Here is a 14,601-nt window from a genome sequence, read left to right as displayed (position 1 = left end):
AATTTGGCCAAAATAATCCCACTTACCCCAGCAACAAATTTGTATTCCCACTTACTCTATTTAAAGTAAAAATACAGTTTTGCAGTTAACTTAATTAATTAAGGGGAAATTACTGGTCACTCCCTCAACTTTTGGGGCGTCGACAGTTCAGTCCCTCGTATCATAATTTTAATAAGTAGCTCCTCAGACATTCAAATCTTGCACAATTTGGTCCAAAATAACTATTTTACCCCTCACTTCCTTTCTCTCTCTCTCTCTCTCTCTCTCTCTCTCTCTCTCTCTCTCTCTCTCTCTCTCTCTCTCTCTCTCTCTCTCTCTCTCTCTCTCTCTCTCTCTCTCTCTCTCTCCCCCCCCCCCCCCTTCTCTCCTCGATCTGTTCTTCATCTTAACCATTTACCCAAACATAAAAAAATCGTGAGAGAGAGGTGATCGATGGATTAGAAGTCGAAGACGAAGATCGTGTGCACCCCGGGTTGTCGAAACAGGAGCGGCCGATCTGGCCTTCTTGGTCGCCGGTGTCTGGCTCGCCGGTGTCGATGATACCAGCTTCTCAAGATCTCGGGGTCACAGGTTCCTGGTCGTCGGAAGGGCTGGTGCTGTAAATGCTGTGCTGCAGATTCTGGGCTAGTTTTTCTCCTCCGCCGAACAGCCCTAACTGCAATCCTCCATTCCTCGATTTCCTCCTTGAGTCCTTGGAGCACTCCGGCACTCCCGACTGCTCCAGCAACCCGTCTCAGCGTTTCCGCCTCTTCCCTCCAGGTACCGCCCCTGAACTCTCTCTCCCTCTTCGGGTCTCCGTTTGCTTCTGCTTCTAGGCGAGTGGCGACGGCTCGGTCAGGCAGGTCGGCTCCTCAGTCCTCTCCTCCTCCAATCTTTAGTCGATTTCCATTTGAATATTTGATGATTTGTCGATTACTCGATTTGATCTTATGACTTGTAACTAGTTGAGTTGTTGGACTGTTGGTTCTTACTTCTTAGAATGGTATTGACCCATTAGACCGTAGCCTTGAATTGTTGAAATGGGTTGATTTCAAGTTTTCAAATTTCAGCAAATCCATTTTCCACTTGATCTTGAATCTTGAATTCTTGTCTTCTGGATGGCATAAACCATATAATTGCAGTCAACATGATATAATTGAGGTTTATATAATTGAGTTAACATAAGATTCAATTACTATAATTGATTGTATAGTATGGGTACTGGGTGTATTGAAGAATAGAAATTGTTCTTGGTTTTCCGGGTATGAGTTTGTGCTTGATCTTGAGCAAAAAACGTGGTTATAAGTTGTGGGTATGATTTGGGTTTATTCAGAAAAGAATCAAGATCAGTTGATTTTGTCTGAGAATAGATACTAGGAAGAAATAAGCTTCCTGGGTATGATATTGGTATGGATATATTTTCTGGGTAAAATGGTTACGATGAAGAACAGATCGAGGAGAGAAGGGGGGGGGGGGGGGAGAGAGAGACAAAAAAAAAAACAAAAAAAAAAGGAAGTGAGGGGTAAAATAGTCATTTTGGACCAAATTGTGCAAGATTTGAATGTCTGAGGAGCTACTTGTTAAAATTATGATACGAGGGACTGAACTGTCGACGCCCCAAAAGTTGAAGGAGTGACCAGTAATTTCCCAATTAATTAATTACACCTGCCACTACTCTCACTTTTTCTCTCTCCTCTCTCCGCGATCTGCACACACACACACACTACAAACACACACACACTCACTCACTCACTCACTCACTCTCTCTCTCTCTCTCCGGCTGTTCTTCTTTACCGTCTCGTTAAAGTACGCCCCCTTCAAAACGACGACGTCCTTCTGGTCGACCTTCGGCTCCTTGTACGCCTCATGATCGCCCTCATCAAAATCGGAGAAGTCGTTGGCGTCATCGTAGGTCTCGCCGTCGAATTTGTCTGGATTTGGATAGTGAGGCGCCGCGTCGTGGCCCTGCTCGGTCGGCTCTTCGAGGAAGCTGAGATCCTCGTCGTCATCGACGGCGGTGTCCTTGCAGGGAGCTGGGCGGGAGGAGAGGAGGAGCAGAGCGCCGAGTGTGAACACGAGAATGATTCGACTCGCCATTTTGGAGTGAGTGAGAAGAAGAATGATCAGAGAGACTGGAAGACTGAGATATGGTTTTAGTGGCGGTTTAATAGAAATGGAGGACGAGGAGTCCATGCCTCTGTACGACGTCGTTTCTTTGAGTTGCGGTAAAGCCAACCGTTGCCGGATTTGGTTTTGAAAGTTTACCATTTTAGAAGCATCTCACATTAACCATCAAGGATCCACAAGTTATTATTTTCTTGATATTTTATTATTTTGTAAGCTTTTATTTTATGACAAATAAATGTATTGCCTCTCCTCTACTACATGAAATCATTCCAAAGTTTTTTGTAAACTTACAATTTATTGCCCAAATATGTGATTGGGCATTTCATATTACATCATCAAACTTTGATGGGTATAGGTTGTAGAAAAGGGTATTGGGGGCAATAGACATCTATTGGGAGGCAATAGATATTTTAAATTGATGTAAACTTCCCTTTTTTTTCTTTAATCAAAGTTTTATTTGTCTAAATTTAGGGAAATTAGCTCCCATTCCAACAACTGAACTATCTATTGGGGGCCAGTAGACGTCTATTGGGGGGCAATAGACCTTTATTGCCCCTTTATTGGGGGGCAATAGACTTTTCCGGTGAGGTTTTCAGAAAAGTCCGATGGGCGGCGGCCAGTGACAGGATTCCGGCGGCGGGTGACCGGAATCCGGCAATCGATGACCGGATTCCGGCGATCGGTGAATGGATTCCTGCGATCGGTGACGGACTTCGGCGGCCGATGACCGGCTCCGGCGAAGTATCATATGGTTTCTCTCTCTTCCATTTTCTCTCTCTCTCTCTCTCTCTCTAAGTAACAAAAGGATGAGGGTAAAATGATATTAAAAAAATAAAAAAATCTTAATGGAGTATTAGGGAATACCTCCTTAGAGTGTTCTGGGTAAGAGGGGATTAAAAAAACTTAATGGGGTAAGTGGAAAAAAAAATCTCTAGAAATGAGATAAATTGACAAAAACTCAATTGATTAAGCAGCGTAATGGTGATGATCATTTGTCCTTGAAAGTTGAAAGAGAAGAAGAAAACAAAGAAAGCGAAATAGAGAGAAAGCGAAATGTCTGGTAAATGGACTCGTTCCGATTCAACGCCACTCCTTCGCCCACAACACCATCCATCACAACGCTTCTCCCCCTCAAACGCTTATTCCTCATACTCCTCTATCTCTCTCGAAATGACCTCCGCCGTCTCCGCCACCACCACCCCCACCGCCCGCTCCGTCTTCCTCGGCGTCGACGTCGGCACCGGCAGCGCCCGCGCAGGTACCCTCACATCGTTTCTCTCTTATGTCAAAACCGTAATTTTATCGAAATTATTGGAGTTTTGAAATTCTGTAGTCTAATTGTGTTGTTGTATATAGGTGTGTTTGATGAGAATGGGAAGCTTCTAGGTTCGTCTAGCAGTCCGATTCAGATTTGGAAGGACGGTGATTGCGTTGAGGTAATGCTTAGAAACAAGTGAATTTCATTAGTACTTGTAGTAGAGGCGGTATTATAATTTACATGGATACTTATGGTGGTAATTTGAAATTAATGTGGAGGATATTATGTGTTTTGGAATAGTAGTTGTGGTTTCGAAATGTAGCGTTGTGTTTACTGCTTGTAACTTTTTGTTTGTCTTGAAATAGCAATCTTCGACGGATATCTGACATGCAATAAGTGCTGCTGTAAAAGCAGCATGCTCCCTTGCAGAAGTTTCCGGGGATGAAGTGAAGGGTCTGGGATTCGCGGCTACTTGTTCACTAGGTTTGTGGCTTCCTGTTTATGTGTCACTGTACTTTTGTGTTAGAAACAAAATTGGTTATCATAGCTGCTTGGAGTACAATGGAAAGGCTGAAAATTATGTATAGTCATTAATCAGCGTAAAATGTTTTCTCTCTGCAGTTGCAGTGGATGCTGATGGCTCTCCTGTTACGGTTTCCTGGAGTGGTGATTCAAGAAGAAACATAATAGTATGGATGGACCATAGAGCTGTAGAACAAGCTGAAAGGATCAATTCACGCAACTCACCCGTCCTGCAGTACTGTGGTGGAGCTCTTTCCCCTGAGATGCAGCCTCCTAAGGTACTTCTACAGCTAGTCTGGTCATGGTGTGGTTTATATTTTATGCAGCTACATGCATCTACATTTGTGCATCAAAAATTGCCGTAGATGTACCTAGTCAAGATGCTCATTTTTTATTTTTTATTTTTAATGTTCTTTTGTACATGAATTCATATATTGTTTTCTCTTTTCCTATGGTTTTTTTTTCTTCCCATTTATTAAAAGATAGATACCATCTTTTGCAGCTTTTATGGGTGAAAGAAAATCTGCCAGAATCTTGGTCAATGGTCTTCAGGTGGATGGACTTGAGTGATTGGTTATCATACAGGTACGTGAATCTGCAGAAAATCATTTCATAAACGTAACAAAAAATCCAGGCTGTATAAGACCCCTCAAACTTCAATTTATTATTTACTCTTAGCTTTTGCATATCTTTAGGGCCACAGGAGATGATGCACGTAGTCTCTGCACAACAGTTTGCAAATGGACATATCTTGGTCATGCACATATGCAGCAAAACAATGAGAAAGATTCTCGAGACATGGAAGCTTGTGGATGGGATGATGATTTCTGGGAGGAGATTGGATTAGGTGATCTTGTAGAAGGGTATCATGCTAAGATAGGGAAATTTTTGAATTCGAAGTTTTTCTATGTGTCTTAATTGTTTTTTTTTTTTTTTTTTGGATGTCTATGAGTCTTGACTAGTGACAATAGAATCCTGTAATTTTTCTCATGATTTTCACTAAACAGTTCTGTTATTTGCTGATGATGGATAATTTAACAAGAATTACAAGATGTTAAAGACCTTGCTTTTTTACCATTTTATTTTTTTGTGACTAGTTGATGCAGTATAATCACTGCCTAGGTACCAGGATCAACAAACTCTAAGGTATAGGGCTTTAACACACAGGTTTGTAGGGTAGAAAGTGAAAGCTAAGAACTAGGATTCCCTCCCAGGTTTCTCACTCACACACAAGGCTTCACACCAACACTCCAATCTCTGGAAAACTCAGAAACACTCTGAAATTTTTATTCATCACGACATATCTGGCCACTTGGCACTTACACTTATTTATATTTGAGCAGATAGCTCATATTAACTAGCATTAAAGACTCTTTCATAGATAGGGCTATTACACTTCACAAAATTGAAGCATAAAAGACCTAATAAAGGAATTTAAACTCCTAACTGAAACTGAAATAATAAAGAAACCTTAAAATTCCACACTGAAATTGAAAGACACCTGCCTAGAGACTTCTATAATGAAAGCAATTAATCAAACCATATGGAAAGGGAATGACTAGCTACTCTCCTTTTCCATTTCTTTCGCTCATAAACCTTAAAAGATTTGGCTATGATGTCCTCATCAATTCTCCCCGGCTGGGAAGAACTCGCCTCCGGTGAGATAAAGTTGTAGTATCTTTCCAGAATATCTGGATCGATGCGCTGCAGCTCCTCCTTAGTTACCCAAGTGTTGTCAGAATCTGGTCTGTCCTTCCATTTAATTAGGTACTTCTGGTAGCCACCTTGTCTTGTCGAAACAACCTGCACATCCACAATGTTTTCCACTACATCTCTCTTAGGAACTTTAAAACGAGGCAAAGGTGGGGTGACTGCAGCTCCTCCTTAGTTACCCAAGTCTTGTCAGAATCTGGTCTGTCCTTCCATTTAATTAGGTACTTCTGGTAGCCACCTTGTCTTGTCGAAACAACCTGCTCATCCACAATGTTTTCCACTACATCTCTCTTAGGAACTTTAGAACGAGGCAAAGGTGGGGTGATTGGTGAAAATTCAGAAGAAAATGGCAACACAGGCACCATAGGTTCTCTATAGAGCAGTAAGTCCTCCACATTAAAAGTAGAACTGATTCCCATTTCTGGAGGGAGTTCTAACACATATGCATTGGTTCCAACCTTCTGCAATACTTTAAAAGGTCCAATGCTGTGAGCTTGTAACTTCTTTGCCTTCCCTTTAGAGAAACATTCAGGTCTAACTCGAACCATGACAAAGTCTCCCACTGAAAATTCCTTGAATGCTCGATGTACATCAGCAGCCTTTTTATATTGCTCATTGCTCCTGTTAATCCGACGATTAATCTCAGCATGCAGCTCATGAATATGACTTGCAAATTCATTAGCTGACTGTGATGGCCTATGTGAAACCGTCATGGGAATGAGATCTATTGGAGCTCTGGGCTTGTGACCATAAACAGCTTCAAATGGGCTCATGCCTATAGTCCGGTTAACTGAATTATTATATGCAAACTCAGCAATAGGTAAAATTGAATCCCAAGACCTGATATGTTCACCAACCAAACTTCGCAGCAGATTTCCCAAACTTCTATTCACCACTTCAGTTTGCCCATCTGTTTGCGGATGGTAAGCATATGAAAACTTGAGTTTGGTGCCCAACATGTGCCACAAAGTCTTCCAAAAATAACTCATGAACCGAACATCACGATCAGACACTATAGTTTTAGGCAAACCATGCAACCGAACAACCTCATCCATGAAAAGCTTGGCCACTTCAGAAGCATCAAATGTCTTAGAACAAGGAAGGAAATGAGCCATTTTAGAAAAACGATCCACAACCACAAAAATGGAATCATGTCGTTGTGTAGTCTTAGGCAACCCAAGCACAAAATCCATGCTAATATCTTGCCAAGGAGTATGTGGGACAGGCAGCGGGGTGTATAACCCTGTGTTTTGCCTTTTGTGTTTTGCCAACTGACAAGTACGACATCGTTCAACAACTTTAGCAACATCGCGTTTGAGACTAGGCCAATAGAAGCGATCCTCCACAAGAGAAATGGTTTTGTCTCTCCCAAAATGTCCAGCGATCCCACCAGCATGTAGCTCTAAAATTAGGAAGTCTCTCACCGACGTGCAAGGAATACAAAGTTTGGTTCCTTTGAAAAGAAACCCATCTTGTAGAACAAACTCAGTGCTTTTGGATTGCTTTTCCAAGAGAGCTGAATATATTCTTCCAAAGTCTGGACAACTCAAATACTCTTCTTTCAGATTATCGAATCCAACCACTTCCACACTCATAGTGTATAAAAGTGAGTTCCTGCGGCTAAGAGCATCTGCTACTTTATTCTCCACTCCAGATTTGTGCTTCAGCACAAAAGTATACTCTTGAATAAATTCAGCCCATTTTGCATGTCGTGGGTTTAATCTCTTCTGCGAATTGAGATATCGCAGAGCCTCATGATCAGAATACAAGACAAATTCTTGTGGCAGCAAGTAATGTCTCCAATACCGTAAGGATTGAACCACTGCATAAAATTCTTTGTCATAGGTAGAGTACTTCTGCTTGGCTTCATTCAACTTTTCGTTGAAATATGCAATAGGATGCCCCTCTTGACTTAGAACTCCACCAATTCCAACACCTGAAGCATCACATGTAACCTCAAAAGGTTTTGTGAAATCAGGAAGGCGCATAACAGGAGCATTAATCATTCTGGTTTTGATCTCCTGAAATGCCTTTGCAGCAGCATTTGTCCACCGAAACTCCCCTTTCTTTATGCAATTAGTAATGGGAGCCATGATAGAACTGAACCCAGCAATGAATCGACGATAAAAGGTAGCCAATCCATGAAAACTACGCACCTCATGTATGTTTTTTGGTTCTGCCCAATCAGCAATAGCCTTGACTTTCTCTGGATCTGCTTGCATTCCCTTTAACGACACAACAAATCCCAAAAAGATAACTTCATTGGACATGAATGAGCACTTTTTAATGTTTGCAAACAACTTCTCTCTTCTAAGAGCTGTGCAGACTTGCTTCAAGTGATTAAGGTGTTGCTCTTTGGATCTGCTATAAATTAAAATATCGTCAAAATAGACAACCAAGAACTTACCCATGAACGGCCTCAAAACTTGTGTCATAACTCTCATGAAGGTGCTGGGTGCGTTAGTTAGTCCAAATGGCATGACTAACCATTCATACAAACCATCCTTTGTCTTAAAGGCGGTTTTCCATTCATCTCCAGGTCTGATGCAGATCTGGTGATAACCACTTTTCAAATCAATCTTAGAAAAGATAGTAGCTCCTGCCATCATGTCAAGCATGTCATCAAGTCTCGGTATTGGAAACCGATATTTGACTGTGATTTTGTTGATGGCTCTGCTATCCGCACACATTCTCCAAGAGCCATCCTTTTTTGGTGTGAGAAGGGCAGGAACAGCACATGGGCTAAGGCTCTCTCGAATGAACCCTTTTGCAAGAAGCCCATCAACCTGCCTTTTCAATTCTGCATGCTCGGTTGGATTCATCCGATAATGTGGTAAATTAGGTAATGTTGCTCCAGGGACCAGATCAATTGCATGTTGAATATCCCGGAGAGGAGGAAGTTCATTTGGAAGGTCCTCGGCAAATACATCAGTAAACTGTTAAGGATTGATTTCACATCCGGGGGCAACTCCAAACTAGTCAAAGGGTGAGATTCCTTTGCAATCAATATAAAAATAACAGAATCACTTGTTGTCTCCCTTGCAAAGTGTCTTGGACTGATGATATTAAGTGATTTTGATTGCTGCCCTCCTTTGCTAAGTGTCGGTTGGGGGACTGATCTGGGCTGGATTGGGTTCAACTTGATGTGCTTTCCTTCATGAATAAAGGAGCATGAGTTGGCACGGCCCGAAATGGTTACATCCTGATCATACAACCATGGTCTGCCCAAAAGAATGTGTCCCACGTCCATCGGCACCATATCACACCAAACAGTATCCTTGTAATACGAAAACTGAATAGGAACTTGACATCGCTGTGTCACGGGAATGGAAGACTTGTCAATCCATGCCACACAATAAGATTGAGGATGATCAGCAGCGGTCAAACCCAATTTAGAGATGGTTTGAGGGGAGACGACATTGATGCAGCTTCCATTGTCAATGATGACTTTATAACTTTTGTCTCCACACTTAACATAAGTGTGAAAAATGTTTGTTCTCCGCCAATCTTCAGTACTCTTAGGTTGAGTCAAAGTGCATCTAACCACAACCATTCTTGGTTGAACAATGTCTATAGGTTCACCCTCCAAATCATCATCAGTAGCTGGAATTTCAGGCTCATAAACTTCTTCCTCCAATTCTCCTTGAGCATCAGCCTCTTCTTCTGTGCTTGCTGCAAACAAACTTCGAGTTTGCTCTTTAGTTGGGCATTGACCAGCATAGTGACCATAACCTTGACATCTATAGCACCTTATAGATCCCTCTCCTCGCATACCAGATTGTAATCCCTTTCCTTTTTCAGCTTTCACCAGCGAATTGGAAGTATTGGAGCCCTTAGAGAATGGAGACGGTTTTGTTCCAGAGGTGCTAGGACGAAACTCAGAGTTCCGCTGATCAAACCGTTTGTACACAGGGGTTGTAGGGGTCTTCAAGTAGCGCTCCAATTCCAACACTAATTGATAAGCTCGCTCTAATGAATGTACATCATGAGGAATCAGCTCTCTTTGAAGTTCTGGACGAAGACCTGTCCTGAAACGAGCAAGAGTTACTGATGGGTCTTCGGTGATGTTACATCTCCCCATAAATTCTTCAAACTTATCAATATAATCAGCAGCTGTCATGCTTCCTTGACGAAGAGATTGCCATTGGTCAAGCAAGCGTTCCTTGTAAGACAAAAGAACATACTTCTCCTTCAGCCTTTCTTTCATCTCATCCCAATAAGCAATAGGTTCTTCACCATCTCTCGCAATTTGTCTTTCCACATTAGACCACCAATCTCGAGCCTTGCCCACCAACTTCATCTTTGCAAACCTTATCCTGCGATCTTCAGACAACTCATACCATTCAAAATAATGATCCATGTCTGATAACCAATCCAAGAAAACCTTTGCATTCAGCTGGCCATCAAAACTAGGAGCTTCAATCTTCATAGACTTCAGTGCTTTTTCTTCAGGATCATGTCCATCTTGCCCATTCTTACGTCGAACATTTTGTCTGCAAACATTCCTTCTAGGTTGCACCCTCGGCTCCCCACGTACACTTTCTTCTTCATTGTAGATGGAAGCTTCAATCTCTGCCAAACGACTGTCAGAAGCAACTGCCTGATCTTGTAATCTGGTCTCAAGATGACCAATTTGGGCGGCTAAACCTTCTATCGTTTTAGCCAAAGTTTCAAGGTCCATGGCTAAATGAAGTTTCTTTTGGCTGGAGCTAGGAGACACCAGAGCTTGTCCAGCTCTGATACCAAAACTGATGCAGTATAATCACTGCCTAGGCACCAGGATCAACAAACTCTAAGGTATAGGGCTTTAACACACAGGTTTGTAGGGTAGAAAGTGAAAGCTAAGAACTAGGATTCCCTCCCAGGTTTCTCACTCACACACAAGGCTTCACACCAACACTCCAATCTCTGGAAAACTCAGAAACACTCTGAAATTTTTATTCATCACGACATATCTGGCCACTTGGCACTTACACTTATTTATATTTGAGCAGATAGCTCATATTAACTAGCATTAAAGACTCTTTCATAGCTAGGGCTGTTACACTTCACAAAACTGAAGCATAAAAGACCTAATAAAGGAATTTAAACTCCTAACTGAAACTGAAATAATAAAGAAACCTTAAAATTCCACACTGAAACTGAAAGACACCTGCCTAGAGACTTCTAGAATGAAAGCAATTAATCAAACCATATGGAAAGGGAATGACTAGCTGCTCTCCTTTTCCATTTCTTTCGCTCATAAACCTTAAAAGGTTTGGCTATGATGTCCTCATCACTAGTGCTCTATAGATTTCTTGTTGTGAGAGAGACGTCCTATTTGAAGCCATAAAGTTAGCATTTTCTTTCTTTATCCTTCATATAAGCTGCAAACTTCAATACTGGACTCCTTGTACTTATTCCTTTCAGATAACTGCAACTACTAAAAGATTGCTTCTCATGCATTTTCCGCTTAAATAATGATCTGTTGCATATACTCCAAGGTTAACAGGCTGATAGCTTAGAAGTATTAAATCATGTTTTTGTACTTAAATTAATTAGAGAATATTGAAACGTACAAAGGGATGGTCTTAGTATGACAAGGATCACAGTTTGGCTATATATATTTGGTTCAGTGGCGCCTGTTTACAAATAATTTATTTAGCACAGATACTCTTTGAAGTTATAGAGGATCTGCATCCAAAGTATGAGAATTTGGTTTCGAGCCAAAATAGATTATTGTTCTTACTCCTTTTTTGTCAATGGGAGATGAACCTTTAGGACTGCGAGGGAATAGGATTGTTTATTGTAGAAGAGTGAAGCCCCCTGCTATGACTTGATTTATATGAATATTGTCACTTGTTTTGCAACAATGTATTATACAAAATACTCCAACACAATTGACTTGAGTCTTTTTTGATGAAAAAGTGGCGTTTTGTAAGCTGATCGATATAACTTGCTGTGAATTCTTCTGCCATTTAGCATTGAGGTCAGGACCTTATTATTTGTCAGTTTCTTATATTAAATCTTATGCAAATACAGTTAAAACGAACCTCAACCAAGCCTTTATCTGGAAACAGTGAAGGTAGTCAATTTGAGTGCATTTATGACTTTTTATGTCTATCTTGGTTATTGTGCCAAATGCTTAAATTCTTTTCTGTTACCATTTGGGACTTCTGGCTCCTTTTAATAACTTGAGATAAAAACAGGACGAATTGTAGCCTTCCCTGACCATCCTCTGGGTTCCGGTCTCACATCTACTGCTGCGAAAGCAAGATATTCTGTACTGAAGATTTCTCATTGATTTCAAGTGGCGCTCCCTTGAGGTCCATTAACTGAGCATATACATTTGTTTAGTTGCAAGAATACGAGCACATCCTTCTTTGGTGGGCTTTGGAGGGTGATTAAAATTTAAAAATGATATTTTGAACTTCTTTCCTGTTTTAGTCTCTTATTGTAGTAATTTGAATTTGCAGGAACTAGGTCTTGTAGCAGGGATTCCTGTTGGGACTTTGCTAATTGATGCTCATGCCGGTGGTGTGGGGGTATTGGAAAGTGTGCCTTCATCAGATTCTCAGCCTAAAGGTTGCCAAGGCTTATCCATTTTGCTTTTTTATTTATTCTAATTAGGCCGAGTTTTAGAATTGAGACATGCAATTGGGTGCTTGGTTCAGGTTGCCCTATTATTCTTCCATGGGAGAGTGAGCCTGTGCTATTGGGTGCTGCCATTCTTGGTGCTGTAGCTGCAAGGAAATATTTTAGTATGCATGATGCCATGAAGGCCCTGAATGCTTCGGGGCAGGTATGTTTTTTCAAATGTTGCTTTAGTACTTCTAATTGTTTTCTTTTACTCTATTGGCACACAAATTGGAACCTCTTACTAGTTTGCAAGCTAGAACTTCCATCTCACTTTGAGGAGGAATGCATGTAATGCTTGTGTTTCTTCTGTTCTGTTTCTCCTCTTTACTTTATTCAAACTACCAAACTTGTTTTACCAATGACGGGTTATTAGGAATGGAAAGGCCCATGGTTTGCTCGCCATGTGATATGGGATTTGAAGCCCCTCTCAATACCTACCTTGCTATTTGTTGGAGTTTGCTGTCACCTAAAGATTGTAGTGTTCGACAGGAGGGCCCAATTTGAGCCTGGGTCTGCGAAGCGGGTTTGCAGAATTTCTGGTTATCAAAAAAAAAAATATATATATATATAAAATAAAATAAAACAAAATAAAACTTGTTGTCTTACATACATCGTGATATTAGTGTATCTATAGCATTGTTCCCGTAAACGATGGTGAATGAGGATTCCTTTTCTCCCAAAATAATCAGAGCAATTTATAGTGATGCATATGTGATAGTCCATTTGACTCTGACATATGCTCAATATGCACACATGATATATATCAAGGCTGCATATCAGATTGTTCAAGATTTTCCTACGGACTCCAGTTGCTCTATTATGAAGATTCCTTTGCACTTTTTACTTGGATTTTTCTTAATGTTATTGAGTTGTAGAAAATGAAAAGGTCGTGCGTATCATAGGACCATTTGGGAGAAGTTTTCAATAAGTTGATATTCAGTCTGACAAATTTGAGTTGCAAGTAGCATGACCTTGGATTTTTGAGTCGCAAGTATGTTTCTTGAATGCAAGAAGGCACTAGGAACATGATGGTGATTTTGTCATATGATTTATAGTTTTTGGCGGGTGCTAAAATGACAATTAAATATGTGACCTTTAGGTGGTACTTTCATTGATGCAAGTACCTATTAGGAACTGCAGATCTCTGATTGTGTCATGCTTTTAGAAGTGGAATATGTTATCCCTTATTTTTCTCACTTTTCAGTATGCCTTTTTTTTTCCCCCCTGAATTTGGTAGGTCATCCATCCATCCAAAGACCCTAAGGTGAAGAAGTACCATGATGCCAAGTACCGCATTTTTTGTGACCTTTATGACCAGCAGCTATCTCATTGTTCGCTGATGGCTGAAGCCTTGACATAGGTTCTTGTGCCTCTTTGCATCAGTGGGTGGCAGTAGGACAGTGGTTCTCTCACTCAATAGATTCATTTATGGGACCAATGTGCTTTCTATATCGGAAGAGAAAATGCCTGGTGCTGTGAAGTTATGTTGAAGAAAATACACATTTTTTAATTTTTATATGTAAAGCCTCGACTTTTGCAACTCTTTGAAGGAAGTTTTTCAAAAGCCAAATTAATGTACAGGAAAAAGCAGTGCTAAAGAAAATTGAGAATTAGTACAGTTAATAGTTTGAGGTTCATCTGGTAAAAAATTGTGTTCTGCCTTACTATTGATAATAATCTGTGTTACTATTGATAATAAGCTTAAATTATTTGGATTTTCTGCCACATTCATGAAACGATTTTGAGGTTAATTTTTTTTTTTTCCTTTCAGTGATGTCTACTTCAAAGTTCACAGATTATGACAGTTTTTCCCTTCTGAAAAATTGTTCCTTCTATGGAGAGTCGTCTTAGTTTGGAGAAAATGAAAATGGGAGTCAATTGATACTGACCACTTAATTTATCATGAAAATTTCCACTACTTTATCTTGATTTTATTGTGTTCAACAAAGTCTTTAATCTCTTTTGGTGCGTTTCCCTTACTCAGCTTGATTGGATTGTGTAGATACCTCTACTAGCAAGGCTAGTTTGCTATCTCACCAAGCATAAGTAACACCCACTTTGGGACATCCACAAGACTTGGCAAGGCCCAACCGAGACATACATCGTGTAGCCCTATGTTCAGGCTACGCGGCGGTATCCGGAAGTCGCAAATCCGTCGTCAGGAAGCCACCTTTCCGGCCTTGCCAAGTTGCCCTCATAAACTAGGCTTTCTACACTAGAATAGTTATCTTTGCTTGTCCCACATCGAAAACCATGTAAAGGAAGAGCACTCCTTCACCTATAAAAGGAGACTCCTTCCCACTTATTCATTCATCCCATTACATCCCATGTAATCCCTTTGGGCCGCAAGGCCCGAACACACTAGTTAAACATTCAAGTGGACG

General features: G+C 40.8%; 2 long non-coding RNA genes across 4 annotated transcripts; both read left to right on the top strand.

Moving 5' to 3' along the window:
- Window positions 1–3,118: 3,118 nt before the first annotated feature.
- LOC133712574 (uncharacterized) lies at window positions 3,119–4,766 on the top strand. Of its 2 annotated transcripts, none has more exons than XR_009847482.1 (6): window positions 3,119–3,364; window positions 3,463–3,542; window positions 3,730–3,847; window positions 3,986–4,164; window positions 4,389–4,471; window positions 4,582–4,766. It is a non-coding gene; the product is annotated as an uncharacterized LOC133712574 (long non-coding RNA). The 2 variants fall into 2 exon arrangements; XR_009847483.1 differs by having other exon boundaries at window positions 4,565–4,766.
- A 6,835-nt stretch (window positions 4,767–11,601) lies between these two features.
- On the top strand, window positions 11,602–13,973 carry LOC133712575 (uncharacterized). 2 transcript variants are annotated; one of them, XR_009847485.1, is made up of 5 exons: window positions 11,602–11,663; window positions 11,788–11,904; window positions 12,055–12,163; window positions 12,253–12,380; window positions 13,455–13,973. It is a non-coding gene; the product is annotated as an uncharacterized LOC133712575 (long non-coding RNA). The 2 variants fall into 2 exon arrangements; XR_009847484.1 differs by lacking the exon at window positions 11,602–11,663 and having other exon boundaries at window positions 11,674–11,904.
- The last annotated feature ends 628 nt before the right edge of the window (window positions 13,974–14,601 follow it).

This window comes from Rosa rugosa, chromosome 5 (genome assembly GCF_958449725.1).
Source record: "Rosa rugosa chromosome 5, drRosRugo1.1, whole genome shotgun sequence".
NCBI lineage: Eukaryota > Viridiplantae > Streptophyta > Magnoliopsida > Rosales > Rosaceae > Rosa > Rosa rugosa.
This window is presented reverse-complemented; position numbering and strand designations above follow the sequence as displayed.